At 38.2% G+C, this 21343-nt stretch overlaps 1 non-coding gene across 1 annotated transcript; it reads left to right on the plus strand.

Annotated features, from left to right (window-relative positions):
- Window positions 1-20590: 20590 nt before the first annotated feature.
- On the plus strand, window positions 20591-20697 carry LOC131654347 (small nucleolar RNA R71). Its single transcript, XR_009299388.1, has one exon. It is a non-coding gene; the product is annotated as a small nucleolar RNA R71 (small nucleolar RNA).
- Window positions 20698-21343: the final 646 nt, after the last annotated feature.

Raw genomic sequence — 21343 nt, forward strand, 5'->3', positions numbered from 1 at the left:
TATAATCAACACCCGTACCTAAGATCTCTTCTTTTTGTTTTAAAAACAAACTTTGGGTTTTTTCATTCTTTTCCCTTTTCCTTTGGAAACAATAAAGCGCGGTGGCGACTTTCACTGAAATATTGAGTCGAGTCAATCCTATGGCTTCGATCTCAGATTTTCCCCGCTACAGAAAAAATGCCGACTTCACTGGGGATCCAGTTTTAAGTGTGTTAAGCCTATTTTTGTTTATCTGTGTGTTTTTATCTGTATATATTGTTGTGTGCTTTGTTTGTTTATTTTCTTTATTTTCTTTTTGGTGCTCGATGGTTCCTCTGTGATGAGATAAAGTCCTAGCCCGGACTTTGGTGAGTAACTTGAGATAGGAGGTGGTAAGACCAATAGTCGCATGTCAGGAGCAATCCTTAGCATGAGCGTCATATGGTGGAACCCTAATCAGTGGAGGCCTCATGGAAGGTAGTAGATGTTGTTACGAACTATCGTAAGAACGCTATTACTTTCAATAGTGAGTGTCCGTAGAAGCTGAATGACCTAGAACCCTTTTAACCCATCTAAGCCTTTTTAGGATGTAGCGCAGAAACAAGGTCAAGTACCAATTTGAGCTTGTTGTCATGCGATGCTACGCTTAGACGAGGTCTTTTTAGGCATATTATTGGCGCCCATGAGCAATTGTGCGTGCCGGTAGTATCCGATAGAAGATTGAAAACTCTGGGAACCTTTGTAGAACCCGTTCGGCAGGTACAAAATTCCCTAGTACATACCTTTGTGGGTGGTTCTTAACTTTGACTCCATGCTCGTGACGTCGAACCTTTGAACCTTGTTTGTGCGACCATGTGTGATCTTAATTGTGATTGATGCATAAACCATACATCCATGCATTCATTTGATTTCCAAGGAACTCATAGTTCTTTCTTTGTAAACATCATAAGTTTCATCAAACTCAATGGATCTTGGGTGTTGATGGGGTGAAAACTCTAATCCACCAAAATGGATGATTGATCTTGATGATAACTTGATCAAAGCTTTGATCCAGTATAGGATTTACCTCCTTCATGTTTTGATGTTTACAAATTAATAACTTGAATTCTTTGAAAATCGAATAAATAAAAAAACAAAAAAAACAGCAATTGCATCATTTGCATACATACGTCCAGGTTGTCCAGAAAACTTAATCTCGTCTGTCTCCATCTTCAGAGTGGTTTGCTTATCTGTCAAGCTGATTCCTCGACACATTGAACTAGAAGCATGTATCTGAAGAGTATGGAAGAACTTCAACAAGACCAAGAGTTGATAAGAGAAGAGGTTAGCCGGTTGAAAAGCCAGATGGATCAGATTGTGGAAATCCTGCAAGTCTTGTTGAAGAGAGAATGCAACATTCCTCCGATTGATACAAAGCAAGTGGATGCTCCTCTAGCCTTTTCCGTTGCTACTCCAAATCAGGGGCAACCATCTGTTATGTCATGTGATTCATATTTTGGAGTAGAGAAGGAAACACTTGTTTGCTTTCCTCGATCAGTGCTTCGTAGGACTCTACATCAACATTCGTTGTCTGTTCCTTCTCAAGGTAACAAAAAGCAGAAACAAGATCAAAATCGTGATAGGACTCGCTTTGATCCTATTCCTATGTCGTACACTGAATTATATCCTGCTTTGGTTCGAAAAGGGTTGATCACAACAAGATCCATGCCTCCTCCTCGAGATCCTCCTTCCAAAGGATTTCAGTCTGATCTTTGCTGTGAGTTTCATCAAGGTGGTGTAGGTCATGATTTAGAAGGCTGTTATGCACTGAGGACTAGAGTGCAAGAGTTGATGAGGACAAATGTTTTATCTTTCAAGGTTGTTGGTCCCAATGTTGTCACTAATCCTTTGCCAGATCAGAGTGGCTGAAAACAAGTCAAAGCCCGATTTTCCTAAAGCCAAGTGTTTCAGACGAGATAGCTCATCTTTGTTGCTGATTAGTCACTAGGCCTTGTTTCTATACTGTTTGTATTTCCTTCATTGTATTGTTTGCTTTCAAACTTTGATTGTTTCTGAATGGTGATTTTAATTAAATGAGCATTGCATATTTTGAATTCATTAACATCCACTGTGTTTATGTTTATACCTTCGTTTACAAAACTTTTTCTTCCATTTGCTTTCTCTATCAAACTTGTGTTTTATGCAAAGATTGGAGGGAGGATGATGACAACGAAATACCCAAATTGTTGAACTGTATGCTTTCAAATAAAACTTTGCTGATGATGTACAGACATTGTTTCAATTCCCAAACACTGGAGAAATAAGGAAGTTAATCCCTTGTCAACCCCTCTGAGCCTTCGAAGTTGGTGTTTCTTTCTGTACAAAAAAAAACTCGCATTTAACTTGGGGCAGGGTAGTTCTCAGTTAATTTGGCTGTGCATTCTATTGCAAGAGAATCATTCAGTACACCTTTCAACAAAGGTTTCAATCACAAGCGTTCCTCCGCATACATCAGAGAAATGTTGGAGATGTCAATCAAAAGCCAATGATGGTTCATCAATCATTAAGCAAGGCAGTCACTATCTTAAAACAAAGTATCAAAAAATATATAATTAAAGAAAAGCCTGCTAAGTCAAAACCAAAAATGACTTACGCAAAAAAAAAGAGGCATCCCGCTGACTGTAAGTTCAAAAATAAACAGTTCAGGCAAAAGTTAGGGATATCAAAAGAAAAAGATGAAAAAAGAGAAGTCAATAAATTCCTCAAACAACAAAATGTTGTGACAACAAAAAGGAAGAAGTGACTGCTATCTCAAAAGTTCTCTTAGCTTGGGAGCTATTATCATTACAAAGGTGCAATTCCAAAAGTCTCTTGGAACCTAAATGCATAAGTTGAACTAATTGAGTTTAGGACTGGAGATCATCACGAAGATGGGGTGGGTACAATCAAATTTTGAGCCTTATATCCTTTGTTTCTAAAACCGTGAACCTGGCCACGTTACAACCTATGAAAGACCTAATTGAAGTAAGGTTTGTTTGAAAGCATACTACAACAAGGTTACGTAAGCTGACTCCCATGAGATTTGCCAATCATTTGCTTTGATATCATATCTTTGCTTTATCTTTCACTTTGAATGTCCTAACCTTTATGTTTTGACCAGTGATTCCATTTGCTTTACATCAATAACATCATTCCAATAATGATTTTGATTTCAAAAATATTCTTTGAGCATTGCATTAAAATTACCATTCTTGAACGAACATTTTATTTGCAAGTAAGCACTCATCTTTCAGGAAGTTCAAACAGTCGAGAAACTTGATCAGTGATCCTATCAGGGGCATGTTATTTCAAGATCCTGTTGTTCAGATGTTCAGTCAAGATTTGTTGATCAGAATATCCTTTCAAGACTTATACTGGGGCAAGCCATCCCAACATACAGTTCAACTGAAGCCATGATCAGTTCATCCCCAGTACAGTTCAACTGAAGCCATGATCGGTTAACTTACAACAATCACTCAATCAGGGGCAATCTTCTTCAGCAATCCCCAAGCAGTTTTATCAGCCCTTCTCAAAGGATCATCGTTTTGATACAGTTACCGGTGTAATAGAAGTGTGTTTAAGCATCTTCTTCCCAAGCAGAGTTGGCAGAGTTCTCGTGTTGAGGAATCAGGGTTTTAATCTTGCCTCACAAAAGAGTCTCCCTCAGTTGTCACAAACAATTGCATTGCATTGATCATGTATCGTGCATAAAAAAATTCAACATCATGCATTGAAACAAATTTCATACTCATTTGCATTTTCCGAGGTCCTGTTGCTATCAACATCTTCACCTTGAGATCAAAGTCCAACTTACTTGGCACCTATCCAAAACAGATACTTGTTTGTCTTGTCCGTCTATTGTTGTTCCTTGATGTATCCTTTCTTCATTTAGGGCCATTCCTGGACGTTATGATTTCTCTCTCTTCTTTCAGTGTCATTCCTGAAAGATTTACACCATGTTTTATCTTGGTTCCCTTCAATCATGTTTTATCTTGATTGTCTCTGATCATGCTTTATCCCGATCGCCACCATGTTTTATCTTGGTTCCCTTCAATCATGTTTTATCTTGATTGTCTCTGATCATGCTTTATCTTGATCGCTTTCGACCATGTTTTATCTTGGTTACCTTCCATCATGTTTTATCTTGATTGTCATTTGATGTTATCCAATCATGTTTTACCTTGATTATCCCTTAATGACATCCAATCATGTTTTACCTTGATGGACCTGTGATGATTATCTAATCATGTTTTACCTTGATTGTCCGTTGATGATTATTCAATCATGTTTTACCTTGATTATCCTTTGACGATATCCAATCATGTTTTACCTTGATTGTCATTCGATGTTGCCCAATCACGTTTTACCTTGGTTGTCATTTGAAGTTGTCCAATCATGTTTTACCTTGATATTCATTTGATGTAGCCATATTCATGTAGGCCTCAGATATTCTCTTCTCAAAGTTCAATCATGTTTTATCTTGAAAGCTTCTGTCGACTGTTTCTTTCTTTTGTGAAGTCCGATTCTATTCCTAGATGACGTATACCTTTTCCCCCAGTGGAATCCTTTCTCATCCCCCAGTGATGTTATATTTCTCTCTATTCCATAATCATACTTGATGCATCCACTAGCATCACATTATACCTTCGGTTCAAAAATTGTGTGTGTTATATTTAAGTCTCTTTAATCACGTCGAGCTGAGGACTTTAACCCTCACATCTCCGGATAGAAGAAACTTAAATAGGGGCATCTGTCATACCCCAAATTTTGACCCTAAGATCATACATCATTTGCATTTCAATCATCAATCAAGATCACAATCTTGAGGTATCATTTTTCCTTTGAGGGGAATCATCAAGCACTTCTAGCTTTTTATTTGTTTTATACTAACCAAAATCCAAAAATATGTATTTTGTCTCTTTTGTTCATATTTTACAGGTAAAAGATCGGGCAAAAATCAAAACAGTGCAAGCAAACAATTTTTGGAAATTTGAAGGTGGAAATCGATTTCCTACAGAGGTAAATCGATTTCCTGTGCGCAAAATTCAAAAAAATATAAGGAGGGAAGTTTGACATCATTTTGGCACCAATTTTCTTTGATCATTTTTGTCATTTTACCAATTTTCCACCTTATCAAAATTAATTCCCTTCATTAAACCTTTTTTAACCCCATTTTACCATTTTTACCATTTAAATACCAATTAAACACAAATTAATTACCAAATGCAAAAAGACCAAATTGCCACTACTCTTACTCCCATCCTATAAATAGAGGTCTCTACTCCCTCATTTCTCAAGCTTTGATAGCCAAAAAAGTTCTTGCAAATTCATTTCTCAAGCTTTGAGAGCCAAAAAAACCCCTTGCAATTTCTCTCCTCATCCTTACCAAATTCACCAAAGCTCTTTATCTTTCATAAAGTTTGTGAGTCACATCTTGAACCTCACAAACTTTGAGCTAAACCACCATCCATTTCACTCTTTTTTCTTCAATTGTTGAGAGATCAAGATTTGTGTTGGTGATTCTTGAAGTAGATCTAAGTTTTGTTCAAGATTTGGTAATTTTCTTCATCTTTATTCATCCATCATAATGTGATTCTTTTGTGCTTGTGTGTGATGCATCTTTGATGCTATATTGGTCCTATTTGATGGTGAATTGATGGAAAATTCGTGCTCCAATTGATGTGTGATCATAAGGTGTTTGTATGTTTGCTTAAGTCAAGTTTTATGCCTCCTAATGCTGATTTTTTGAATGCTGCGTGCAGGAAATCGATTTCCCTCTATAGGAAATCGATTGCCACCTTATTTTTTTTCAAAATTTGAACTCTGCACTCAGGAAATCGATTTCCTACAGAGGTAAATCGATTTCCTGCTGGCAGAATGTGGTTTTTTGCCTTTTTTATGCTTGTTTTGGCTTCCTACTTCCTCCACTTCATTAATATCATTGGATCTAGAATGTTGATAGGTTTGAAAGGACCAAATCCATAATATTAGATGAATGATATTAATGATAGTGTGAGTTGGTTTTACTTTATGCATTTTATCTTCTTCTTCTCTTTTTTTTTCTTTTGATCGATGAAAGTCTTAATACTTTGAGAATTCTTATGGATTCTTAGTAAAGACTAGATCGTTACCTATTTTCTTTTCGTGCGGTATTGCTTTCGGAGAATGATCTACATATCATTTCTCTCGCATGCATTAGCACATAAAGTTTTGACCGGCCTCGTTGTAGGGTAATTTCTACATAAATCACTTGGCGATCTGCTTAACATAGCGCAATATTTCGTGTCCCGAATCAAAAAAGATCAAATATGGAAGAGAATTGTATGCGGTTGATTTATGACTTATGGAAGTTTATCGTGTAGTCGCTATGATTTTATCAAGCTTCTGATAAATGTCCATTGAATTTAAATCCGAGAACATCCTTCACTCACCATCGATCTTTATTACTAACTTTGATAACATACTTGACAAGTTTCAAGATGGTTATCTTTAACATCTAACAACTAACTTTAATTTCCGCACTTTATTATACCGCTCTTTATATTTCTCACTTTATCGCTTTATTTTATCATTTCATCATATTTACATTCCGCTATTTTTCCTTTGTCCATTTTGACGTTTATATTCCGCTATTTTCTTTTTGTCCATTTGGACATATGTTTATGTTTCCGCTATTTTCTTTTTGTCCACTTGGACCATACTTTACTTTTATGCTAAAACACTAATAAATAACGAAAATCTAAAAAACACATAAAGCTATCTTTTGGACTATTGGTTACTATCCCTAGCATTTTGGAGATTTGGACTTATGGACTTAGTACCTCTGGACCCTTATGACATTGTTACTCTGCTGTTATTCTGTCTGTCTGGCATTGGATTGTTGTCTGTTTGTATGTGCAGGTATTTCCTTGAAAGCCCTTGATGGTTAATTCCAAGGCATTGATATAAGGATTTTACCCGAAAACAGCCGTTACTCTGCCTGATTTTCGTCAGAATTTTAATGTGCTTAATGCAAAGTGGTGCTAAGATAATAATTTCATCTGGATCCCCAAGTGATAATGTTGGTTTAGTATTGATATTCTAAAGGATGGGAAATCTACCTTGACTCACAATGTCAAGTGTTGGCTTCTTCTTCGGTTAGACCGTTCTTTTCCTTAGCTTTTATTTTACGCAATAGGATAGCCTCTTCATCTCCTCCCCTTCTTTAATTTTCAAAATCTTCTCCCTTTTTCAAAAACCTTCTTATGTTTGCAATATTTTCAAAACCTTTTCTTTAAAAACTATCTTTTGCCTTCAATGGCCTTTTCTTCAAAAAGTTTAGACACTGTTAATTGTCGAAACGAGTGGTTATACCCCACGATTTTGAAATTGATTGATATAATGAGATCTTTTCCGCGTGAGAGAGCTAGTGGCATACTCGTTGATTTTATCCGAGTTGGAGCCCTTCTTTCATTTGCGATGCAAAGAACTCATTTGTTCTCATGCTCAAGATCAATGGCTGAGTATTTCTCTCCGACGATGATAAAGTGTTTATTCGTTTTTAAAACGTTTTCCCTTTAAGAGGAACTACATTAGCTCTGACTTCTCCATTGCACCGAGGAGGTATGTAGGCACAAGACTTAATGTCTTGCCGAGCTTATTTTAAAAATAAAACACACCGTTTTTTAGCACACACGACACAGATTTTCAAAAAGGTTCCTGTGGAGTACCACAGATATGAGGGGTGCTTAAAACCTTCCCCTTGTATAATCAACACCCGTACCTAAGATCTCTTCTTTTTGTTTTGAAAACAAACTTTGGGTTTTTTCGTTCTTTTCCCTTTTCCTTTGGAAACAATAAAGCGCGGTGGCGACTTTCACTAAAATATTGAGTCGAGTCAATCCTATGGCTTCGATCTCAGATTTTCCCCGCTACACCCGGGTATTTTACCGTCGGAGTAGGAGACACTTGCGGCATACCAATGGATATTGATATCATATTGAGACATTTTTGTGTTTGTGTGAAAGACAACATAAGAAACCCCAAATTTATAGAAAACCTAGGTGAATATGGATCACCCATTTCCTATCACAGAGCTTTCCGTAGCTATATCCAAGAAAATTACTCAGATATTTCGGTTCCGTAGGTATATCTACAGAAAATACCCAGAGACTGCAAATTAAGGACCTTCTGTAGATACATCTATGAAACTTTCATTGTTACTTTTTTACAGCAGAACAAAATAATAAGGAACGTTAGCATATTGTAATGTTAAAAATTGATTACATTGCAATGTTAATTAGTGACTATATTACACTTTCAAAACTCAAAACAAATCAAAACAAGTGTCGTCGGCTAAGTCTATTGGTGGTTCCATCTTTTACTTTTTCGCATTCGATTCCTTTTCGATGTTGTTTAATCTTTCGAATTCATGCATCCTATCAACAAAACGATCCGGCCACGTCTCGGCATTTGCGGTAGAATGAGTTGCTCATTTCGATAACGTAGGTGGTATGGGGCATCTCGATTTCAAGTAAACTTGTACAAAATGACTTGATTTTGCAAGCCATCCAATACATATGACGCGATCATTTGGATTTCTAGGTGGTGCGGACCGGGGAAAAGGTTTCCGATAACCTGTATCGCGTCAATTCAATGTACACCCTATCATATGCACAAGCAATAAGATGCCCCATTTCCGGGAATCTCATCCATTTTGACACCAGTGCGTGACCGCTCAACCAAGGAACAAGAGATTCGTAAAACACTTTAAATTTATCTTTCTCTCCATTTAACTGTGTGTAAGAATCTTTATGCGTCTTTAACTCTTGGATAAGTTGATAAGAGACAAGCGCATGACTATCCTCTCCGTTACCAAGTGATCTGAAAATAGCAAGTGTACTATCTTTACCGATGTAGTAATAAAGTGGGTCAATTCCAAGTATCGATCTCGAGGATTGCGTAAGAAATACAAGTTTTATAATGATTCAATTAAACAAAATAACATGGGGATTGTTGTTTGATGTTCTAAAATTATGACTAAAATTATATTTAAAATCACTAAAAATAAATCAACGATAAACAAAGATAAGTACCTTGCTAGGGGTTCGGTGAATGATTCTTCCTGTAACAATTTCATCATATCAATGCAATAACATCATTATCAACAATTGATTACCGGTTCTCAAGAGCGTCTAGTCCTAAGTCCTTAGTGAAAAGATCTTTGATACCATCACCTAATTACTATGGCCAGAGATAATTACTGTAATGGTTCAAAATTCGAGAAACAAGAAATTCCGTTTATGATAACGTATCCCTAGTCCTAGGTTATATTTTTTATCAAATGTTCATACACAGATCCACAAATAATTTCCGTCCAGTTAAATTATTCATACACAATCAGAATCCATTTGTCCGACGAATAAAGCATTAAGAACAGATATAGAACAAATCAACGATATGAAAACTAAATTGTCATTGCATCAATATAACAGAATTATTACAATCCGAATCAGGGTCACCCCCCTAGCAATGGGGGGTTTAGCTACTCATAACAGAAAATAAAATTAAGATAAAAACAGTATTCATTACAACAATTTTTGGATGAATCAATCTTCAGACGTGTCGTAGTCTTGGATCATGAAACTCCCTCAAAAACTGAGTTATCCAGTCTTCAAAAAAAAATTTTTTTCTAAAATTCGTCGAATCCTCTTCCAAACACATTCCTTCCCTTTTATTTCTGTCTTTCTGGGTGATCGCGACTTTACGTGTCTATAAATCTGATAACTGCAAGTGCACAGTCGTGTCGTGTAGTTTTAAAAGATATCGAATCCACAGGGACTATGAATCGATCTACCGTTATCTAAGGTTACTATGTAAAGCTAGGAGTACTAAAATTTCGATTGTTCCTAAGGGAAAGTGATTGTGAGAGAATAAAGAATAATAATAAAAGACAGGTATCAGTATGTATTTCGTTTAACAAAAGGTAATCCGAAGGTCCATTGGCTTTTGCATAATTAAATTAAAAATCTTTACTAATTGCAATTGGTTAAAAATCCTCGTCTCAAACTTTCGCTCTGTTGAGTCAGACTACTATCCTAATCCTAATGTACGCTTTCGCCATCCCATTAGATTTTAGAAGAGCTTTTTGGAAACAATGTAATTAATAAAATGCCTATTTTACGAGGTCGTTATCTATTTAAATCTCCTAATCTCAAACTTTCGCTCTGTTGACTCGGAACATGCTAATATCCCTAACGTACGCTTTCGCCATCCCGCTCGAGTGTAAAAACAATTTTTGAAAATAAATAAGTTCCAATTAGTTTTAATACGCTTTCGCCATCCTTAAAACTAATGTCCTATGTCTACTATCCAGTTAAAGATCTCAAACTTTCGCTCTATTGATTTTAACCTTTGACCGTCCTAATCCCTCAAACTTTCGCTCTATTGGTTTTAAGACTTACTAATCAAACTAGACATATAAACCAAAAATAAGTGATAATTAATAAAACATAATTTAAGCCAATTTATTTCGGATCCCTACGGTTAACTTACTCTACATACCGACACCTTTAATATTTTAGCCAGACATATCAATACGATTAAACATGCATAAATCGGTTCGGTTCATAATAATAAGCATATTAAATGGCATATAATATATCATGCAAATAAATAATATAAATAAGGCGGTAAATAAAAAACCTGAATTAAAATAAATCTGGATTGAATTGAATCTTGAAGTACTCGAACTTCCACCACAGGTTGGCTGGATCGTTCTTCGGAATTTAAATGGCAGAAAATAAAAACAAGGAAAATAAAGCGATAAACCTAACGTAAGGCTAGATCTATGAAAAGTTCACAACAATTTCCAGTGTAGAAATCGTTGTGAGAAAATAGACGGTTAAGTGAAAGCAGAATAAGGAAAAGCAGTTCGCGGTACAATTTCGGCAGCACTTCGTTGGCAGGAAATCGGACCCTTTGGAAGTGGGATAGCAGGTCCTATTTATAGGAGGAGGTTTGCAGTTGGAATCCGTGAATTGAGGAACTTTCTGCAGACTGGGCGTGGAGACGTGGGTCTCCGTTTCTTCAGGAAGACTTGAGACGTGCGTCTCAAGTGGAGAAAATCTTGGGCAGTTGGAGACGGGCGTCTCCTCTTGGTGACGTGGCTGAAGAGAACGTGGAGACGTGCGTCTCCACTTGCTTGCAGGTCTGGGCCACGCGCCTTTTGATTCATGGTGGGCTGAATATCTCTTTTGGGCCTTTTGGGTCCTAATTGCACCCTTCTTTCACTTCAGCACTCCCTTTTCATCTTTTAGGCATAAATATTGGTCATTTAAGCTCGATTTTCTTTCCTTTTCGCAAATATTCGTAATTGAAGTGTAAAACCTGAAACAAAGCAAATACACGCGTAATATCATAATAAATTAACATAATAAACGGAAAATGCTATAAATATCTATGGATTTTAGGCTAAATATACGATATAAAATCGTGTTATCAAATTCCCCCAGACTTGAACCTTTGCTTGTCCTCAAGCAAAATAAGAAGATAAAGATAAATGAAACACACTTCCACCACGTCGTTCAGTCATACTTAGCTACATAGTGTTCTTATTCGGAAATAACGAATCTTAGCAATAAACCTATAGTAACAACACTAAACAACTCCCAGTATGCATACCAATCCGAATCATGCCATTATAGCTCGACCTATTTGACTTGTCATCATGTTTCACCCTTTTCATTCGCGCGCAATCACATTAAGCCCATTATCTTGACACGCACATAGCAGAGTAGTCGGTTAGTGACTATGATCCTTCTCATGGAGTTCTGGCACAATATGTGGTATACTCCTTAGCATTCACTTGTAGATTGTGGGGAATCGGACAATAGTCCTTCCTACCAAGTTCATTACCAGATGACTTCTGAACCAATCGACAGTGAGTTTTTAGATTCTTTGTATACGAGATTTGCGACCGTTAGGTTAAATGATCTTGTGAGGATCACCTTACTTAGTAGGCACATTTCTTCTTATAGCTGAACACATAATTATTATGAGGATCATACACTTATATTCATCGACTCTCTGCGTAGTTTGTATCTAAGACGGTGCCGACTGCTAGAATAAACTACTAAGGGTTATTTCAAAACTTAAAGTCGATGGTTTTGGTATAACGGGTATTCAAATCGGTTATGTATACTCAGGGGTTTTAGAGTGTTGCGATAATAAGGATATTGACTAATTCAGTTTCGGTTCGTTGAGTGATTGAGTAGCTTCGTATTTCTTGAACGTGTGGGGTTTGCGTTTATCGTTTAGGAGCAAAAATTTTTGTTATGGCTCAAGAAAATGGAAGAAATTGAAATAACTACGGAATTATACATATAAGACTTAAATTCCATAAATATTCTTTTATTGAATTAGAAAAACATTACAAGGAAGGGAAATAAACTGAAGGGAACTAAAGGAAATATAAATAATACGACTCCCCCAGACTTAGATGATGCAATGTCCTCAGTGCATAAGAACTACTCCTCATTGTTGCGGTTTCGAGAACTGCTTGCGCCTCTTGTACGAACACGGCGACGTCTTGTGGTTGTTGGATCGCGCAAAAATAGTATGCCCCAAAACACGTTGAAAATAACGTATAGCGGGGTTTTGAATGTGAGAAGCATGTAGGGCCCTCCAACCAGTTTGAACTTCGCCAGTGAGGTGAAACCATAGGTCGAAGGCATGTTGTTCCCATGAACGACCATTGAGTTCTTGAAAGATATTGCGGAGAGCATTCGGTGATGTATTGAAATTCAAGTACGTAGCCACAACTTCTTGATCCAGTGTATATTCACGGTTGAACATCCTAAATCGGATGCTACCGGTTGAGAGTGGTTGATCAGAAGGAGTGTCGTAACTGAAAGAACTCAAGAATTCTAAGACGAGAGGCTCATAAGTGGGTACGAGTTCGGTACAGAGATGGTGTAGGCTAGATTTAGTGAGTAAACGGGTAACACCATCAATGAGGCCTAGAGTTTCGAGACATTCGGTGTTCACAAATTTTGTGGGAACAACCGAACGTTCGTAGAAAGCGAGGTATTTGGTTCTTTGAGCATCATTGTCGTCTTCGCGGAATATAATATTGTTAAGGTTAGGGGGTGGTCTCTCAGGACGCACACTACGGATGATTGAACGTGGAGGCATGATGAGTTTGAAGATGAAAAATAAAGATGGTATTAGAATGGTAGAAAAGAAATGGTATGAAGGTTGTGAAGAATAAGAGTGGTGGTGGTGTGGTTTTATAGTGAGGTTTGAAAATGGTGTGGTAAATGGAGAATTAAATATGGATTAATGGTGGTGTTTGAATTTTGAATAGAATAGAGAAATGGGAAATGAATGGAGTTTAAGAGGTGAATGATGGAGGATGAATGAGGTTAATGGAGTTTAAATGGAATAAATAGGGGAAGAATGAGGAAGATTGAAAGATGAATTTTGAAATTCAAATTCAAAATTCAAGAGGGAAAGAGAGTGGTCTGCGTGGTCAAATGCAGACTGCTAGCCTTGGGAGACGTGCGTCTCAGGCAGCCAGTCTGCTGGGGCAGAGCATGGAGACGTGCGTCTCCTGTTCCTTTGGTTCGTGTCAGCTGGCCCCACACAGATGGAGACGTGCGTCTCCTGTTGTAGGCAGGTGGGTCACGCATGCAAGTGACCAGACAGTGCTGACAGATACCATTAATAGCAAAAAGGTGTCCATCAGTTCAGAACAGTGTCGAATTTCAATACCATTAACAGCAAAAAGTGATAGCCAGGCAAATATATATAGCAGTTAATAGCAGTGTAATATAACACAACAGCAGTAGTGAATAAAATATTGCATTTTAAAATTAAATCAGTACTGAGTGTTAACAATAGCAGAATGGAAAAGTGCAGAAAGAATGAAAATCTAAACTAGAAATAGAAATTACTAAAACTAGAAATAAAAATCTAATAATCTAATACGGTAACATCTAGCCACGTCTATTGTTGTTCTGATTAGACTGAATGTGTTTGAAAACTTCGTCGAACTGAGCATTGACGGTGTCGATGAAATCGAAGAAATGCATTTGCAAAGTGTGAAGCTCGTTGCGCACATGTTGTACATCTTGTTGTAGCGCATTGATTGCTTGTTCGTGCGTATTCAGATTAGGCATTCTTTGATTCACCGATGCGGTGGATGTAGCGGGTTGTTGTTGCTCGACCTCGACATCAGTCATATCAACAGTGTGATCTTCAACGGAATCTTCAGAACGAGTTTCAGGCTCATACTCAGATACAGGCTCGTCAATAGGAAGAGGTTCATAGTCAGGAATGGGTTCATCAACAGGAAGAGGTTCATAATAACCAGGAGGTGTTTCAGGTTCAGATTCAGATGCAGGCATTTCCTCATCAAAATGTTCATAAGCTTGAGGAGTCTCAGGTGATGGCTCTCTCTCAGGAATCTGACCATAGTAAAGCCAGTTGGTAGGGTTGTGCACACTTGTCCTAGGATTCGGTAAGGTGAACTGATACCAAACTTTGTTATCAATGAGCAATTCAAAACGATCAGGTCCAAGATTACCGATGATACCTCGATTAAAGCAGAAATTGATGTCCATAGAGGTATGGGTACCAAAAGGTGTCAATCTAAGCAAAGGCACTCTCATTCCTATGGCATTAGCGATCATAGTGACAAATCCGCCAATCCTAATGGGTGAAACTTCGTCTTGCGTGATGCGCTCGAAGTTTGTTAGCATGAATGCGATGGCATTGACCGGACGATTCTGAGATGTACAAAACATGATGAACAACTCTTCTCTAGTTACTTCAGTGACATTATCTGGTTTGCCAAAAATATAGTGAGCAAGGATTTTGTGAAAGTAGCGGAAAGCAGGATTGTGGATATTCTCAGATTGAAATTCATTCTCTTCAGGGTTGTCGTTTCCAGTGATCTTGCCCCAGTATTTTTCCAACTCCCAGTATGGAAGATTTTCTTCAGCTACTTGGGCGTATGCATCAGGTCCATGAGGTAGTTCTAACATTTCAGCAAAATCTCGGATGCAGAAATTAAACTCCATACCAAAGATTCTAAAGAGAATAACTCCTTTTTTCAGCCCTTGTCCACAGTTTGGAAGATAGGTCAGGGAGCTCAGGAATTCCAGAGTGAGCTTCCGATAAGTGCTAAACTTGCGGAACAAGTGAGAACCAGTCCAACCGATTTGGTTAAGCAGGTGTAGGATGCTTTCTTCGATACCAAGCTTCACCATAGTTGGTTGGTGAGGATAGCAAGTCAATTCCATGTGTCTTTCAGCCAGCTTGTTAAATCTTGCTTCTTGTCCTCTACCACGGAACACAACTTCCATATTGTCAACTTCTTGCATCGTAGTTAGTAATTAAATGAAAAACCTAGAAGTTGAAAATATTAGGATAAGTTAGAATTAGGCTAGTGTTAATTTAAAATAAAAAAATTAAAATTAAGCTTAGGTAACAAGTTATAATAATAGATATAATTATAACGGAAATATTTTCTCAAATCAAGATAGTAGTTATAATTATAATAATTATTATAAGATGTATGAAAAATCAAAAATGATTAAAATTAAGATTAAAAATAGAATAAAGTTTTAAAAATGAAAAATAAAAATAAAATAAAAAATATAGAAAAATTAAAGTTCTAATAAAATAAAATAGAAGAATAAATAAATGTGGGTTGTCTCCCACCAAGCGCTTTGTTTAATGTCGTAAGCTCGACGATTTAAAAATAGAAAACTATTTTTTCGAAAAAACGGGCAGTTCGTCAAGTTTAAAAACTTCGATGTTTTCATCGTATTCGAGATGATGGTAATACTTAAGACGTTGCCCATTTACGACAAAAGGTTTGACGGTTTCGCCTTTGATTTCTATCGCTCCACTCGGAAATATGTTAGTTACTTCGAAAGGGCCAGACCATCTAGATCGTAACTTACCAGGAAATAATTTTAGCCTAGAATTAAATAAGAGCACTTTATCGCCTATGCTAAAATTTTTCCTAGATATACGCTTGTCGTGCCATTTTTTCGTTCGCTCTTTATAGATTTTGGCGTTTTCGTAAGCGTCTTGTCTAAGTTCTTCTAATTCGTTTATGTCTAGAAGTCGTTTCTCACCAGCGGCAGTGTAGTTTAGGTTTAAGTTCTTAATGGCCCAATAGGCTTTATGTTCTAGCTCTACTGGTAGGTGGCATGATTTTCCATAAACGAGTTTGAATGGGGTAGTTCCTATTGGAGTTTTGAAAGCTGTTCTATAAGCCCATAAAGCTTCATTTAGCTTGGTTGACCAATCTTTCCTCGATATAGCAACAGTTTTCTCTAATATTTGTTTTATTTCACGGTTAGATACTTCTACTTGACCGCTTGTTTGTGGATGATATGGTGTGGCTATTCGATGATTTACTCCATATTTTCGAAGGAGTTTCTCAAGTATTCTTGAAATGAAATGGGAACCACCATCGCTAATTACCAATCTTGGCACACCGAACCTAGGAAAGATGACGTTTTTGAAAAGTTTAATAACTACTCGTGTATCGTTTGTAGGAGAGGCGATAGCTTCTATCCATTTTGAAACATAGTCGACGGCTACGAGTATATATTGATTTCCAAACGATGACGGAAACGGTCCCATGAAGTCTATTCCCCAGACGTCAAATATTTCTACTTCTAGAATGCCTTTTTGAGGCATTTCATCGCGTCTTGAAATGTTTCCAGTTCGTTGGCATCTATCACAGCTTAGTACAGCAAAATAGACGTCTTTCCACAGGTTGGGCCAGAAAAGTCCAGATTGAAGGATTTTGGCGCAGGTTCTAGATGTGCTATGGTGTCCTCCACACGGTGCAGAATGACAGTGTGTTATTATGCTTCTTATCTCTTCCTCGGGTACACAACGTCTAAAGATTCCATCGGGGCCTCTTTTGAAAAGGAGTGGGTCGTCCCAATAGTAATGTTTTAGGTCATGGAAGAATTTCTTTTTCTGTTGGTAGCTTAGATCAGGAGGAAGCACACCAGCAGCTAGGTAATTTACGAAATCTGCATACCAAGGTGCGTCAGATCGGGCTAAAGCTATTTCAGCTAATTTCTCGGTTTCAGAGTTTGGATGGTATGGTTCGAATTCATTTGCTTCTAATTGGGCGATGAGTCTTTCATAAGGGAAATCATCGTCAATTGGTACTTGTTCGGGTTTCAGATTTTCCAATCGAGAGAGGTGATCTGCTACGACATTTTCAGTGCCTTTCTTATCTTTAATTTCCAGGTCGAATTCTTGTAGTAACAAGATCCATCTCAAGAGTCTTGGTTTAGCGTCCTTTTTGGTTAGGAGGTACCCAATGGCGGCGTGGTCAGTGTATATGATTATTTTGGCTCCTACCAGGTAAGAACGGAATTTGTCTAATGCGAATACGACAGCTAATAGTTCTTTTTCTGTCGTGGCATAATTCATCTGAGCTTCGTCTAGGGTTCTACTCGCATAATATATGACATGTAGTTTCTTATCCTTTCTTTGTCCTAGAACGGCTCCTACAGCATAATCACTTGCGTCACACATTATTTCGAAAGGCTCATTCCAGTCGGGAGGTTGCATAATTGGCGCAGAGATCAATGCTTGTTTAAGCGTTTGAAATGCTTCAGTGCATTTATCGGTGAAAACAAATTCGGCGTCTTTCATGAGTAGTTCAGTTAAGGGTTTGGTTATTTTAGAGAAATCCTTAATGAAGCGTCGGTAAAAACCAGCATGTCCCAGAAAACTTCTTATTTCTCTAACGGTTTTGGGAGGTTGAAGGTTTTCGATAATTTCGATTTTTGCTTTATCAACTTCGATTCCTCTATCGGATACGATGTGTCCAAGTACAATTCCTTGTCGAACCATGAAATGGCATTTTTCCCAATTAAGGACTAGGTTTACGCTTACGCATCGTTTAAGCACCATTTCAAGGTTTTCTAAACATGTTTCAAAACTTCCTCCACAGACAGAGAAGTCGTCCATAAAGACCTCCATTATTCCATCTAGGAAGTCGGCAAATATTGCCATCATGCATCTTTGGAAGGTCGCGGGTGCATTGCAGAGTCCAAAAGGCATTCGTCTATAGGCGAATGTACCATAAGGACAGGTGAATGTGGTCTTCTCTTGGTCGTCAGGGTGGATAGGAATTTGGAAAAATCCGGAGTATCCATCCAGATAACAAAAATGTGAGTGTTTAGCTAGGTGTTCGAGCATTTGATCTATGAAAGGTAAAGGGAAATGGTCTTTTCGGGTAGCTTTATTTAGCTTCCTATAGTCAATGCACATCCTCCATCCAGTTTGGGTACGTTGTGCTACAGATTCTCCTTTTGCGTTAGTGATTACAGTGACTCCTCCTTTCTTTGGTACGACGTGAACAGGGCTAACCCATTTACTATCAGATATAGGATATATTATTCCAGCTTCTAGCAGTTTTTGGATTTCCTTTTTAACCACATCGCTCATAATAGGATTTATTCGCCTTTGATGTTCCCTAGAGGTTTTACTATTGTCTTCGAGCATAATGCGGTGCATACACAGAGAAGGGCTTATACCTTTCAGATCTGATATGTTGTATCCTAAAGCGGTAGGGTATTTTCTTAGGACATTAAGTAATTTTTCAGTCTCGGTTCGTCCCAAGTTGGCGTTCACTATAACTGGTCGGTTTAGTTCTTCGTCTAGAAATTCGTATCTAAGATCGGTAGGAAGTGTCTTCAGCTCTATAGCAGGTTTCTTTGGTCCAGGTATAGGATCAGGGGTTAAAGCTAAGCATTCACTCAGGTGGTTATCTTGATATTCCTCACGCCAGTTGTCATCTTCAAAAATTGGCGGCATAGGAATTCTTAGGGTTTCGGTTTCCTTATTTGGTTCGGATTTTATTTCCTTGACACACTCGTCGATTATGTCAGCAGAACAGCATGTGTCAATTATAGAAGGTGCTTTTAGGAATTGGGAAAGGATAAATTCTATTTTCTCTTCTCCTACTTCGAAAGTAAGCTTTCCTCGCTTTACATCTATAATTGCACCAGCGGTCGCTAAAAATGGTCTTCCTAAAATGATCGGGATGTTAGAATCTTCTTGGATATCCATAATGATGAAGTCAGTCGGGATGTAGAATTGACCTACACGAACAGGGATATTCTCTAACATTCCTACAGGATATTTGACTGAACGGTCTGCTAGTTGAAGAGACATTCTTGTTGCTTTAAGCTCACCTAGATTGAGTTTCTTACAGGTCGAAAGAGGCATCAAACTAACACTAGCTCCTAAATCGCACAAGGCTTTCTCTATGATGGTTTTTCCAATTACGCAGGGTATAGAGAAACTACCAGGGTCTTTCAGTTTTGGAGGCATGTTGTTTTGGATGATAGCGCTACATTCAGCGGTAAGCGTTATAGTTTCGTTATCCTCGAGTTTCTTTTTGTTTGATAAGATTTCTTTTAAGAACTTAGCGTACGAAGGCATCTCAGTTATGGCTTCTGTGAATGGTATGGCTATGTTTAATTGCTTCAGAAGTTCTACAAATCTTTTAAATTGCGCTTCGGTTTTTGATTTGGCTAATCTTTGAGGGTAAGGGATTGGTGGCTTGTAAGGTGGTGGTGGAACATAAGGTTTCTCTTTTTCGGGTTCCACTTCGTTATTGTTCTCATGAGTCTTAGCAGTTTGTTCGTCGGTTGTTTTCTTTTGGGTTTCCTTTGGCTCTTGTTGTGACATGGGTACGTTTTGGGTTCTAGGATCTATGGGTCCATCGTAATTAGTTCCACTTCGTAGTGTTATCGCGTTCGCATGTCCTTTAGGATTAGGTTGTGGTTGAGCAGGAAACGTGCCAGCAGGGGCAGCAGTAGGTGCTTGTTGTTGAGCTACTTGTGAGATTTGAGTTTCTAACATTTTGTTATGCGTAGCTAAAGCATCTACTTTGTTCGATAGTTGTTTTAGTTGCTCGCTATTGTGGATGTTTTGATTCAGGAAGTCTTTATTGGTTTGTTGTTGGGAAGCTATGAAGTTCTCCATCATGATTTCTAGGTTTGACTTCCTAGGGGTGTTTTGAGCAGCTACAGGCGCTTTTTGGTAGCCAGGTGGTACAGCAGGTGCTTGTCCAGGCGCGTACAACGCATTGTTGTTCTTATAAGAAAAGTTCGGGTGGTTTTTCCATCCAGGGTTGTACGTGTTAGAATAAGGGTTTCCTTGAGCGTAATTTACTTGATCAGATGGGACTCCAGTCAAGAGTTGGCATTCAGCAACTACATGCCCAGTCAATCCACAAATCTCGCAGTTAGGTGCTACAGCGGCAGCGGTGGCTGAAGGAGTGATGGTCAAATTCTCGATCTTTTGAGTTAAAGCGTCTACTTTAGCGTTAACGCGGTCTATACCACTAATTTCGTACATTCCTCCTTTGGTTTGGGCTTTCTCTAGAGCGGCGCGTTCTCCTCCCCATTGGTAATGGTTTTGTGCCATGTTCTCTATGAGTTTGTATGCTTCATCATGGGGTTTGTCCATTAATGCTCCGCCAGCAGCGGCATCTATAGTCATTTTAGTGTTATATAAGAGACCACCATAAAAGGTATGGATGATCAGCCATGGTTCGAGTCCATGATGAGGGCATATTCTAAGCATGTCCTTGTAACGTTCCCAAGCTTCGAAAAGCGATTCGTTATCTTTCTGGGTAAATCCGTTGATTTGACCTCTAAGCATGGCAGTTTTGCTAGGCGGAAAGTATCTTGCTAAGAATACTCTCTTCAATTCGTCCCACGTAGTTATGGAATTGGAAGGCAGGGATTGAAGCCACGCTCTCGCTCTATCTCTCAAGGAGAAAGGAAAAAGGCGTAATCGAATAGCTTCGGAACTAACGTTGTTGGCTTTGATAGTGTCGGCGTATTGCACGAACACAGATAAATGGAGATTGGGGTCGTCTACAGGGCTTCCAGAGAATTGATTCTGTTGAACAGCTTGGACCAGTGAAGGTTTCAGCTCGAAATTGTTCGCTTCAATCGCAGGTGGTGCGATACTTGAATGCGGTTCAGCGCGCGAAGGAGCGGCATAGTCTCTAAGAGGACGAATAGCAGCCATCTCTAACTTCGGGGTGATTTGATTGATTTGATCAGTAAAAATCAATTCCTGATTAATCGGAATTTCTGCTACTTCGGGAAGGTTGCGAGCTCGACGTTTAACGTTAATGAAACGTTCGATCTCGTTAATTCGTTGTATTAAGTCTCCTCCTTGTGAACGAGTATTTGGCATACAATCGTTCAAAAAGAAAGGGAAGAATTTTCCTAGTCTCTACGGTGTAACAGTGAGTTACGATATCGACTTAAATAGTCCCCGGCAACGGCGCCAAAAA

Source organism: Vicia villosa, linkage group LG2 (genome assembly GCF_029867415.1).
Source record: "Vicia villosa cultivar HV-30 ecotype Madison, WI linkage group LG2, Vvil1.0, whole genome shotgun sequence".
NCBI classification, from domain to species: domain Eukaryota; kingdom Viridiplantae; phylum Streptophyta; class Magnoliopsida; order Fabales; family Fabaceae; genus Vicia; species Vicia villosa.